The sequence below is a fragment of the Trachypithecus francoisi genome, unplaced genomic scaffold (assembly GCF_009764315.1).
Source record: "Trachypithecus francoisi isolate TF-2019V2 unplaced genomic scaffold, Tfra_2.0 Lachesis_group7, whole genome shotgun sequence".
NCBI classification, from domain to species: domain Eukaryota; kingdom Metazoa; phylum Chordata; class Mammalia; order Primates; family Cercopithecidae; genus Trachypithecus; species Trachypithecus francoisi.
The window spans coordinates 25,770,130-25,782,390 of NW_022681472.1; the positions used below are offsets into that span (position 1 = coordinate 25,770,130).

Below are 12,261 nucleotides of genomic sequence, written 5' to 3' on the forward strand. Positions count from 1 at the left end.
GCAGACAGATCATTGCTCATGCTTTCCATCCTTCCATTTTGAGTGACCTTTCCTTCCATCCTCCGCCTATCTAAGTCTTACTGACCCTCAAAGGTTTATTATCTCAATAGCTGCTGCCTCAGAAGGCCTTTCCTAAGTGCTTCATACAAGTGAGACCTTCCCCTCTCTCAATCCCCTGAAACCATTGGACTACTCTGACAAAGCCTTTTAGTCAGTCTATAAATATGTGCCTGTATCAGGAAATAAGGACACAAAAGTAGAAAACTATTCATGTTATAACACGGTTATTACTGCCTACGTACTTATTTTGCCCTAAGTATATTATAAACATGAAATAGACCAGCATAGTGATTGTATTACTCATCTTTGTATTCCCTACAGGACTTATTATGATACTTTGGTACATAATGTAAACTTAAATTTGATGGTAGTCATAATTATTTTGTTATACTTCAATAACATTTTATTCCAGAGAACCATAAAGAGTTTCATAGAGAAAAATAATTATTACCAAAAGACATGGAAGATAAATTACTATTATTTGTAAAATGTTAGATGAATAAATATATATATACAGCAATTATGTGCATAAAACTTTACCATGATTAAAATATATAAAACTAGAAGTAGAATTTAGAGACTTAGACACTTAACCTCAAACTTCGGTTGAAAAAATATTATCAAAGCAATGATTAAATAAAAATAATCACTCAATAAAACCTCAATCCTTATACTAAATTTTATTACAAACTTCTGTGTTTTGTTATTAAGAGATGCTCTCGCGCATAAAAGTCTTATGACTGGGAATCACCATGCCTTATGTAAATAGAAATTAAAATGATTGAATAAAGAACAAATTCACTGTACTGAGTCCCTGATTCGGTGTTAAACACAAGGCTTATTAGTCAGCAGGATGAGTCAAATACAAAGTGTAAAGAAAATCTGACAACAAGACAACCCCTCTAACTCATCCCTTCCTGTTCAACACCACTACCAGGAAACAAAGTTAGAACCATAACCCTCCCTAACAAAGTTAAAGCAAAATCAAATAAAGATCCATTATCCAGTAGCTTAGATGCCATCAATGTATGAATATATGCTTAGACAATGAAAATGAGTCTTTGTGTGTGTGTGTGTGTGTTTTTTTTTGAGACAAGGTCTCGGTCTGTCGCCCAGGCTGGAGAATAGTGGTGTGATCACAGCTCGCTGCAGCCTTGACCTCCTGGGTTCAAGTGATCCCCTGACCCAGCTAATTTTTAATTTTTTTTGTAGAGACAAGGTTTCACCATGTTGCCCAAGCTAATCTCGAACTCCTGGACTCAAGCAATCCACCCTCCTCGGCCTCCCAAAGTGCTGGGATTACAGGCATGAGGCACTATGTCTGGCTGGAAATGAGTCTTTAACATCTCAAATGTATTATTTATTGACCTGAAACTTCCAAATGAATTTTAACTCTAAACCAACAAGGTAGGGTCTAACGAGGATGAAGGGTCTATCTACATGTGGGGCTAAGGTAGACACATACCTAACCATTTGCTTTAAACATTATAATGAACAAATTAACTGTTCAACTTCTCGTGTTAACTATCACAAGCACAATTACATAGTCAATTTTAAATTACTGAATAGTACACTAACATCCATGTTCTACTCTTAAAGATACTAAAGGCTGTCAATTTGTTTTCCTTAAAAGCAGAAACAGTAACACTTACTTTAATAGGGAATCTATTCCTTAAAAAACGGACTGTCAAGTAAAAGTTTCTAGCTAAAAAATGATTAACAACTAAAACATTTGCAAAATGCTTACCAAAAAAAGGGAGCAATCACAATAATTGCTGAAACATAAACTAGTGAGTGAACAAAGCAGACATTTTACTGGGAAATGCCACACCACCGGGGCCCCTATTATAGGTGATAGTGAAGATAAAACAGCGTATTACACAAAAGGTGACTCTTCAAAGCTAACCCTCTCCCTTGCTTATATGACAATATGCTTTTATAGAAAAAAAAAAAGAAAAAAAGTACAAAATTATAGGCATGCTCCAGACGAGAGGGAAAAAGTGGATACAGCAAACAGTGAATATGATGGCCAACCACTGCAGAGAAATCTAAGTCTTCATTTAGGAAAACATGTAAAATAAGTTAAAAATTTTAAACTTCAGTATATATAGAAGATATTATAAAACAATTATAATACAAAAAATTAACAAGCACCTCATACTCTAATACCTTCTCAATATCAAGGCTTCAAATTAATTTTGAGACCAGCTAATATTTATTGAGTGCTTAGCAAGTGCTAAGCCTAATGTTAAACACTTTATATACATCTCCTTTAACAACATCCCTATGAAGCAGATATTTATACTATCCCCTATTTTATGTAAGTGTCAGAGCTTGATTTCAAACCCAGAGTCTCACTTGGTTCTTTAACTACTATCATATTTACTGTACTAACTTTCATATAATTTTAATGATTTAAGCACATGCACAGGATAATCAACATGTCCAGTCCTTTGGTCCTACAGGAGTTACCATACGGATTTTTAAAACTTATTCACCTTAAAGTACCTTTACAAAGAGGAGAGAAGACGGGAAAATTAAATCAGGATTACTCTTAATTGCAGTTCCTTGAATCATAGCCCAAATACGAACTTGGCTAGGACTGCTGCGGGAAAGATTCAAAGGCAAAATCAAGCACTCATGCTGCCAGGCAAAGCCAGGTCTCTGAACAAGTGGAATACCAACTTTTAAATAGGTTTACACGAGCTTGGTCGGGAAGGAAGGACAAGGGAGCCAGTGGACACAAGTGCTAAAAAACAGTGGCGGTCAATGTGGGACGAGGGAAGAAGGCCTGAGAAGGCTGCTGTAATTTCAGCCTTGATGCAATAGAGATTGTATTTCCTTTATCTTTAGGGAAGTGAAGTACAGCAGCCCCCTTCATCCTCGAGTGGATGCCTGAAACCACAGACACTACTGAACTCTATATACACCGGTTTTTCCTATGCACAGATACCTATAAAGTTTAACTTATAAATTAGACACAGTAAGAAATTAGCAGCAATAGTTAATAACAAAATAGAATTATAACAATATACTATTTACAATTTCAGAACAGAAGATTCATTATTACTATAGATTTTGGCAACCTCAGCCTTGTCAATAACTTTCACCTTTTCACTTAAAGGAAGCACTTTACGGCTTCTCTTTGGAGTATCCAAATTGCCAGCATCAATAGTCGTGGGCCTTGGGGCCATTATTAAGTCAAATAAGGGTCACCGGAATACAAGCACTGGGATACCTAGACAGTCAACCTGAAAACCCAGTCGGCTACAAGGTGACTGACAGGTGGGTGGCACATAGAGTGTGAAGATGAGGGATAAAGGGAGGATTCATCTCCTAGGCAGGACACAGCAGGATGGCAGGAAATTTCATCACAATGCCCAGAACCGCATGCAATTAAAAACTCATGAATTATTTCTGGAATATTCCATGCAATAAATTTGGGCCATAGTTGATGGCAGATAACTGAAACCATGTATAAGGGTGCACAACTGTAGTGACCAGATTACTCCATTTCATGTAAGTGGTATGATCCTTTTTCCAAAACAAGATCACCTTTTTCACCAAAGTTGATCTGATACAGAGTTCCATCATACACAGCTAGTTAACCAAAGGTTAAAAATTCCACCTGAAATATTTGGAATACATCAATATTTATAAGTCAATATAAAAAACATCACCGGAAGGCTGAGGCAGGAGAATGGCATGAACCTGGGAGGCAAGCTTGCAGTGAGCCGAGATGGTGCCACTGCACTCCAGCCTGGGAGGCAGAGTGAGACTCCATCTCAAAAAAAAAAAAAAAATTCACCCTACAGCTAAATGGCCAAAATATATTAACAGGTAATTCAGAAGAAGGAATCGGAATGGCCACTGTGCACTGTGTAATCTCAACAGTAATCAGGAAATAGATAATGAAACTGAATAGTGAAATACCATTTCATACCCCTCATGCTAACAAAAATTAAGTCTTAAAAAAAAACAGTGGGCTCGGTGTGGTGGCTCATGCCTGTAATCCCAGCACTTTGGGAAGCCAAGGCGGGCAGATCACTTGAGGTTGGGAGTTTGAGACCAGCCCGACCAACATGGAGAAACCCCGTTTTTACTAAAAATACAATATTAGACAGGCGTGGTGGCGCCTGCTTATAATCCCAGCTACTTGGGAGGCTGAGGCAGGAGAATCACTTGAACCAGGGAGACAGAGGATGTGACGAGCTGAGATCACACCATTGCACTCCAGCCTGGGCAACAAGAGCGAAACTCTGTCTCAAAAAAAGAAAGTCTTGGCTGAGTGCAGTGGCTCATGCCTGTAATTCCACCACTTTGGGAGGCTGAGGCAGGAGGATCACCCGAGACCAAGAGTTTGAGACCAGTCTGGGCAATATCATAACATAATTAGCTGAACATGGTGGTACACACCTGTAGTCTCAGCTCCTTGGGAGGCTGAGGTGGGTGGATCCCCTGATCCCAGGAGTTAGAGGCTGCAGAGAGCTGTGATAGTGCCACTGCATTCCAGTCTGGGAAACAGAATGAGACTCCATCTCTTAACAACAACAAAGTCTTATACCAAATGTCAACCTATATACTTCAAGCTCCAATGTAAATTGGAATAAGTTGAAAATATTCAATGAAGCTAAAAATCACATATAACCCAGTCTAGGGATATTACCCTCATAGGTAGTACCCCAAAGAAACTGTCATATCTATGTAAGGTATCATGAACAAAAATGTTCACTGCTGGAATGCTTGAAATTGGAAAAAATTAGAAACAACTTAAATGCAGATCAAGAGAAAAACTGATAAATTGTATATGTTCACAAAATGGAATACTGTACATTTGACTGACTTGCAACTACATGGATGTTATCACCAAAAAAACCCCATAATGTTATGGGAAAAAAAGAAGTTGCAGAATAATACGAACAGTATACTATTTAACTGAGCTCTCAAACCTAAAAAATACTAAATATTATAAACAAATACATAAAGAGTAAACTTTTTTCTTTAAATGGGTATAAGATACAATAAATTCTGGATAGTACTTACCTCTAAGAAAAGAGCATGATATAAATAACCCAAAAAGGGCTTAAAATTACATATATGGACTCAATGTCTACGGGGCACAATATTCATAAATCAAAGTCCTGACCCCTAATGTGATGGTATTTGGAGGTGAGGTCTTTAGGGAGTAATTATGTTTAGAGGAGGTCATGAGAATGGGATCCTTATGACAGAATTAGTGTCCACGTAAGAGACCAGAGACTTCCCCTTCTCTCTTTCTTTCTCTTCCTGCCATGTGAGGATGCAGCAAGAAGACCACCATGTGTAAGAAGAGAGCTCTCACTGGGATCCATGCTGGCACCATGATCTTACTCCCTGCCTCCAGAACTGTGAGAAATAAATGTCTGTTGTTTCAGTCACCCAGTCTAGGGTATTTTGTTATGGCAGCACAAGCTGAAACAGTAAGTATTATATTTTTCAACTGGTAAAAAATAACAAAAAACTAAAATCCAGATTAAGTGAATGACATAGCATGGCAGTTCTCAATTAGAACACACTAATAAGACACTGGTTCTCAGAGAACAACTTTAAGACTATTATCCTATATGTAATTCTTTTTTTTTTTTTTAAATACTGACTTTTTCTTCTTCAAAACAATCAATAATCAGGTTCTGATAAATCTTTCTGATGTCAGAGACACTCAGTCCATCTGGAATGCCATCCCTACTGTTCTAAGCCAACACATAGCCTCTCTCACTAGTCTTTTCACCTCTGGTCTATTTTCTCTCCAATTTCCAAATTCACCCTGTGTACCAAGAGCAAACCAGAACTTCTGTTTTTGTTTGTTTTTCTTTTTTTCTTTTTTTTTTTTTAAAGAGACGGAGTCGGTTGGGCATGGTGGCTCACGCCTGTAATCCCAGCGCTTTGGGAGGCTGAGGGATCACGAGGTCAGGAGTTCGAGACCAGCCTGGTCAATATGGTATAACCCCATCTCTAATACAAAAATCTCTAAAAATACAAAAATTAGCTGGGTGTGGTGGCGCATGCCTGTAGTTCCAGCTGCTCAGGAGGCTGAGGCAGGAGAATCACTTGAACCCAGGAGGCAGAGGTTGCAGTGAGCCAAAATCGTGCCACTGCACTCCAGCCTGGGTTACAGAGTGAGACTCCGTCTCAAAAAAAAAAAAAAACAAAGAAAACAAAACAAAACAAAAAAAGAGATGGAGTCTTGCTCTGTCACCCACGCTGGAGTACAGTGGCACAATCACAGCTCACTGCAGCCTCAAACTCCTGGGCTCAAGTGATCCTCCCACCTCAGCCTCCAGAGTAGGTGGGACCACAGGTGCAGGCCAACATGCCCAAGAGCATGCCCAAGAGCTTCAAGAGCAAATCAATCTACATAAAATGTTACTTTGGTAATGTCACTGTTAGCTCCTGGAATTTAACTCTTTGACAGCAACCACTGCTGAACAATAAAATGAAAACTCCTTAATCTAGCATGTAAAGAAAGGTCTCTAAGCCTGGCTCAAAGCTGTATTTCTAACTGTACCTTCCATTACTCTATACAAATGGCTCTTTCTAGCCAAACTGCTCTATTCAAAGCCCTGTATGGGCTTTCCTCCTTCTCACCTCTTCTTTGGTCATCCTGTGTCTCCTGTTTGGAATGCCATCCTCTCCAACACCACCTTTCTCACAGTATCTAAATTTTAGTTGTCTTCTAAGACCTTGCCACAAGTCTTATCTAATCCCTAAATCCCTCCCTAACCAATACACTCTAATTTAGACTCATTCAATCAATCAATCTTTATTGGATACCTGGCATGTGACAGGAGACACAGTTCTAGGGGCACTCATAGAATGCCTATATATATATACACTACACACGAATTAAATAGTTTGTTAATGTATATGTCAACCTCAACTACATTACGTCCTTCTTAAAAACAAGGAGTTCATTTATCCCACAGAGCAATAACATAGTACTTTGTGTTTAGGGTTCAACATTCTCTGGCTAAATCAATTTTGAAATAAGTTACAATCATCTAATTTTTTGACCCAAAATAATCAATGCCTATCCTTGGAACTTTGAACAATTACGACATTTTCTTGTGATATATATATATATATATATACACACAACAAGAGTAATGGACTTGGAGTCAGAAGGTCTGTGTGGAACTTGAGCTCCACTGTGCACTATCTCTGGCCATATTACTTTCTCTGCACATTAATCTCCATAAAATGAGAATATTTACACCTACCTGTGAAGACGTTCATGACTGTTATGAGGCATAAGTAAATTAGAAAAAGATATATTTTATTGTGCTAGAAGCATGCCTCACACTCATTCATGAAGCCAACAAATTTTTACTAGGTTATTTTCAACAGATGCCAATATCCTCATTTCCCACCAGAAGGGTTAATACAGATCTGTTTCCTTTCTGGTTTATTTTTTCTTCTTTGAGATAGGGTCTCACTCTTGTCACCCAGGCTGGAGTGCAGTGGCACAATCACAGCTCACCACAGGCCTCAATCTCCCAGACTCAGGTGATCCTCTGCCTCAGTCCCCAAGAAGCTGGGACTACTGGCATGCGTCACTATGCCCGGCTAATTTTTTTATTTTTAATTTTTTTGTAGAGATGGGGTTTCGCCATGTTACCCAGACTGGAAGATCCATTTCCTTTCTGCTAGGTGATGGGAATGCTGTCTTTGACTAGTAAATGAAAGAAAGGAATACCTACAGAAATATTCAAATATTCAATTAAAATATTTGAATTATATATTAAATCATAATCTCTTAAGGCCATAAAATTATTCTATTTTTAAAATGTCTTTATTCTGTTTATCACATAAGGCACAAACGTTAGTTATTTATAACCTTGCTAAAGCACCAATGAAAATGGGATTTGGAAAAGAATAGAGAAATTAATAAAATTGCTAATTATAAGGAATATGATGAAGAAAAATTTGAATTCCTCTTTCATAAAATCGTTTTTCATATTTGACTTCCTATTTGAAGCAGGATACATGGGAATTCATTATTGATTAACTAGCTAGCCTACCTGGTTTTTCAGAAGACTTATCAACCTCTGTTAGGAATCCCTGCTGCTCCTGCTGGATGCAGTTGCCCACAAGAGAAGCGGCTGCTTTTAAAACCAATTTTAGATTGACTACAATTTGGAGCCTACCCTTGGGACCTTCATTTGGAGCTCATATTTTTTTTTTTTTTGAGACGGTGTCTTGCACCGTTGCCCAGGCTGGAATGCAGTGGCACTATCTCAGCTCACTGTAAGCTCTGCCTCCTGGGTTCCCGCCATTCTCCTGCCTCAGCCTCCCAAGTAGCTGGGACTACAGGCATCCGCCACCACACCTGGCTATTTTTTGTATTTTTAGTAGAGACAGGGTTTCACCATGTTAGCCAGGATGATCTCAATCTCCGCCGGCCTCCAACTCCCAAAGTGCTAGGATTACAGGCGCGAGCCACCACGCCAGGCCTGGAGCTCATATTTTAAACCACGATTTGGTCTCTATCCTCATTGTCTTTATATACAAGGCTCATCTCTCTTAATCTGCAGTGGCTTGAAATCTCTCATTATCTCTCTGTTTCAGCTACTTGAGAAGTCCACTGCCCATCTTTGAGATCCACCCCAGAAAGGTAATTTCAAGTAGACCATCTAGCCTACAATATAGGGCTCCTCATATACCCTCTAAATTTAATGATACTCAATCTAGCCATTTTTACACGACACGGCAACAAACAGAAATTTGTGCATTTACCATTCAGTTTATAGGCAAAATCTTACATTAGGTACAGTTTGACTATTTTTATTTGACTATTTTTCCCTTTATTTTTCTTTCTAAGTCACCTTTTCCATCAACACAAAATCTAGGTAATTACTATATAATGCTTAAGATTATAGGCTCTGGTGTGACACTAGTTCAAAACTGGGCTGCACTGGTTATTAGCTATGTTAACTTAAAAAAATTACAAATATTTTTAGGCCCCAAGAGCAACAACCACCACTACTGCTTCACAGGTTTTTGTTAGTATTAAATGAGTTAGTACAAGTAAAACAGAAGAGCACCTAACATGAATTCTATACAAATCCTGCATTTTTAACATGGAGTAACACTAGTTATTAGAGTAATAAGCTATACATATACTTTCAGTGCTTAATAAGACTGAGCAAGTATCATTCTGGTAAGTAGGCTCTTTTGAGCTTGAAACATTATAAACACAACTTAGTTGTCTCCGCAGCTCGTCTGTAAAGATAAATATTTATAGATTTTTCTCCCTCAAGTTTATTATTTTAATACAGAAAGTGGTTACTAGAAAAAGTGTGGAAAGTAAGGAAAAGTGAAGGGGGGAGGACATGCATATTTCCACTATATACCACTATGTGATATATTTACTTCCAAGAACTTTATAACAAAAATGTAATTTTTAAAATCAGTCATATAAAATTAAATCCTACCATTTCTATCTACCAGTACCATGAAAGTATTTTTCCTTGTTGGTTCAGCCTTTGGCAATATAATTTTTAATAGCAGCATAATATTTCAAGTTGAATTCATATATTCTAAAGCAAACCTGGGCAGGTTCTTCTTGTGACAACTGCAAGCATACGTGCCATAAAAGAATAGTGATGGGGGGCCTAGGTACAGTGGCTCACACCTATAATCCCACTGCTTTGCTTTGGGAGGCTAAGAGTTCAGGAATTCAAATCTGGGATAAGGACCAGGAGTTCAAGACCAGCCTGGGCAACACAGTGAGACTCTATCTCTAAAAAAAATTTAATTTAAAAAAAAAAAAAAAGAATGTCACTCAGGATCCACATCATGGGAGTACAGACTTTTTTCTACAGCACAAACACTGGCATCTTTCTAGTGTTCAGTATAGTCAAAAACAATGATGGTAAGCACTAAGTTAATAAATACAGGAAGAAAAAATATTGAACAAAGTTGTGGCTTCAACTTAAATGTTAATTTTCATTAAGGAGCACTTCCAATTTTTCACTAAGACAAATTAACAACTTCAATCAATATACAAAATATACATTATTTGCATTCTGATTTAAGGCAAGTCAACCTAAATTCATCCACAGTAAGAAAAATTCATAGATGTGCCTATGTTGAAACTCAAATTTTCCATCCGGTAGCTTAAGGATACCTTAGGTTATCAGAGATTTAAAAAATACATACAACACACATTTACTGAAACCTAATTATGAATTTTGCCAGACTCAACACATACTACTTTGACTAACAACAACCAGTAAAAATGTTTCATTTATTTAAAAAATTACCAGCCTGGGCAACATAGACCTCAACTGTTAAAAATTAGCCAGGCTCATTTTTAAATTTTAGCTTGGCGCATGCCTGTAGTCCCAGCTACTGGGGAGACTGCAGTGGGAGAATCACTTGAGCCAGGGAGGTCGAGGCTGCAGTGAACAGTGATCTCACCACTGCACTCCAGCCTGAGTGACACAGTGAGACCTTGCCTCAAAAAAAAAAAAGGGGGGGAGAAAAGAAAAAAAAGAACAAGAAAAAAAAAGAAAAGAGAACATCAGGGCAGCAGCATGGTTTGACGAAAAGAGTTACTGAACTTGGAAGGGAAAAACTTGGATTCACATCCCAGCAAGGCCCACAACTATGCAACAGCCAAAAAATTGTTTACTAACTCTAGGTCCTAACTTTAAAGGGTAGTCCTTCAATGATATGATTCCTAGGGTCTCTTCCAGCTCTAAAGTAAAGATGCTAAGAAATAAAGATGATAATGCTATCATTATCTGGCATGCAACTGACGGCCATGGGACAGGCGACTTATTCATGTACATCATATCCTAAACCTGTAATTTTGCTCAGCACTGTCCCAGTGTGTGCTGTAGTGGGATGGGGTGGGGGGGCGGGGGTCCGGTAGGCACAGTGGCCACTATAATTCCATTATTTGTTATGTAAATGTATTGTTTTCTTTAAAAGTAAAAAAACATAAAAAATCCTGCTTTAGTCTTTTCTGTTACCTTGGTTCCCTATCCCTTTAACAATAACAACCACCAGACTGAAATTAAATATCTGAGTTGCTCTCATTAAAGAAACTTGCATTTACTTCCCTGGTACACAAGGAAAACAATTTTGAAATCTGCCTAATCAACAGACATTAATATTGTCTGTTGAAATAAATATGTTTGCATAGTTATTAAAAAGAACACCATATAAAATCATGCTTAAATTCATTTATTTTGAACACATACCTATGAGCAATTAGTTTAAATACAAAGAAAAAGATAACAATGATGAATTATATGAATTTTCAAAGCACACTAAATTAGCATTGAAATTCTATGAACGTACTTTAGAATGCTAAGTTTGTTAATTTTTTGTTTATTTGTAATATGCAATAGATGGGAAGATATATGTTGAAAATACATCTTGGCTCATTAAAAGTGCAACACAGGAATATACGCTTTTTAAAAATCTTTTTAAAGCAAGAAGGAGATTTTTCTTTGCCATCTTTCAAATAAACATTCATTTCTGGTCCTCATTATAAGCAAGATATAGTATAGTGACAGATTTGCTGTGTCTTTGAGTTAACAAAAAATAATAAACAAGGTAAGCACCAGAGTACTGTGGAACACACTGAGCTTATTAGTATTAATTTTTTACATGTTTCAACTGACAAAATGTAGCTATAATGGATACCCTGATTGTAAATTTAAACTGCTATGCTTATGTGAAGATTGTGTAATAAGCAGTCATTATGCTCTTTTCTTTCTGATCTCTAATGGGAAAACTAAGAAGTTCTTCCTCCTTTAAAATTAAGTGCTTTAATAAAGTAAGATTTTTAGGGGAAAAAAACACTCAACTTTTTACGTTGTAAATTACTAAAAGTTGCTCTCACTAGACTTGACTATTTAGAAACTACAGTGATTAAATGCTTTCCAGAGCTTACATGTTAGTGCTTTCAACATCAAATGTACAATGAGAATCATGTCAGCACTCTGCTCTGCGAAGCTTTGGCCTTCAGTGAGCAATAGAACAGGACAGCCAGGTCCTGCACGACTGAGATAGACAGAAATGCCTTAGCAAACCAGAGCCATCAGATCCATAATTTGCTTCTGACCACTTATGCCTACATACTTGCCCTCAACCCACATGTTTGCAAACATTAAACTAACAGGCTATTCCTTTGCTCCTGAATCACACAGG

General features: G+C 37.5%; 1 protein-coding gene across 12 annotated transcripts in view; it reads right to left on the reverse strand.

The window, feature by feature from the left end:
• NCOA2 (nuclear receptor coactivator 2) overlaps nt 1-12,261 on the reverse strand; it is a 306,182-nt gene that overhangs the window by 156,158 nt on the left and 137,763 nt on the right. The gene's annotated exons all lie outside the window — the stretch shown is intronic.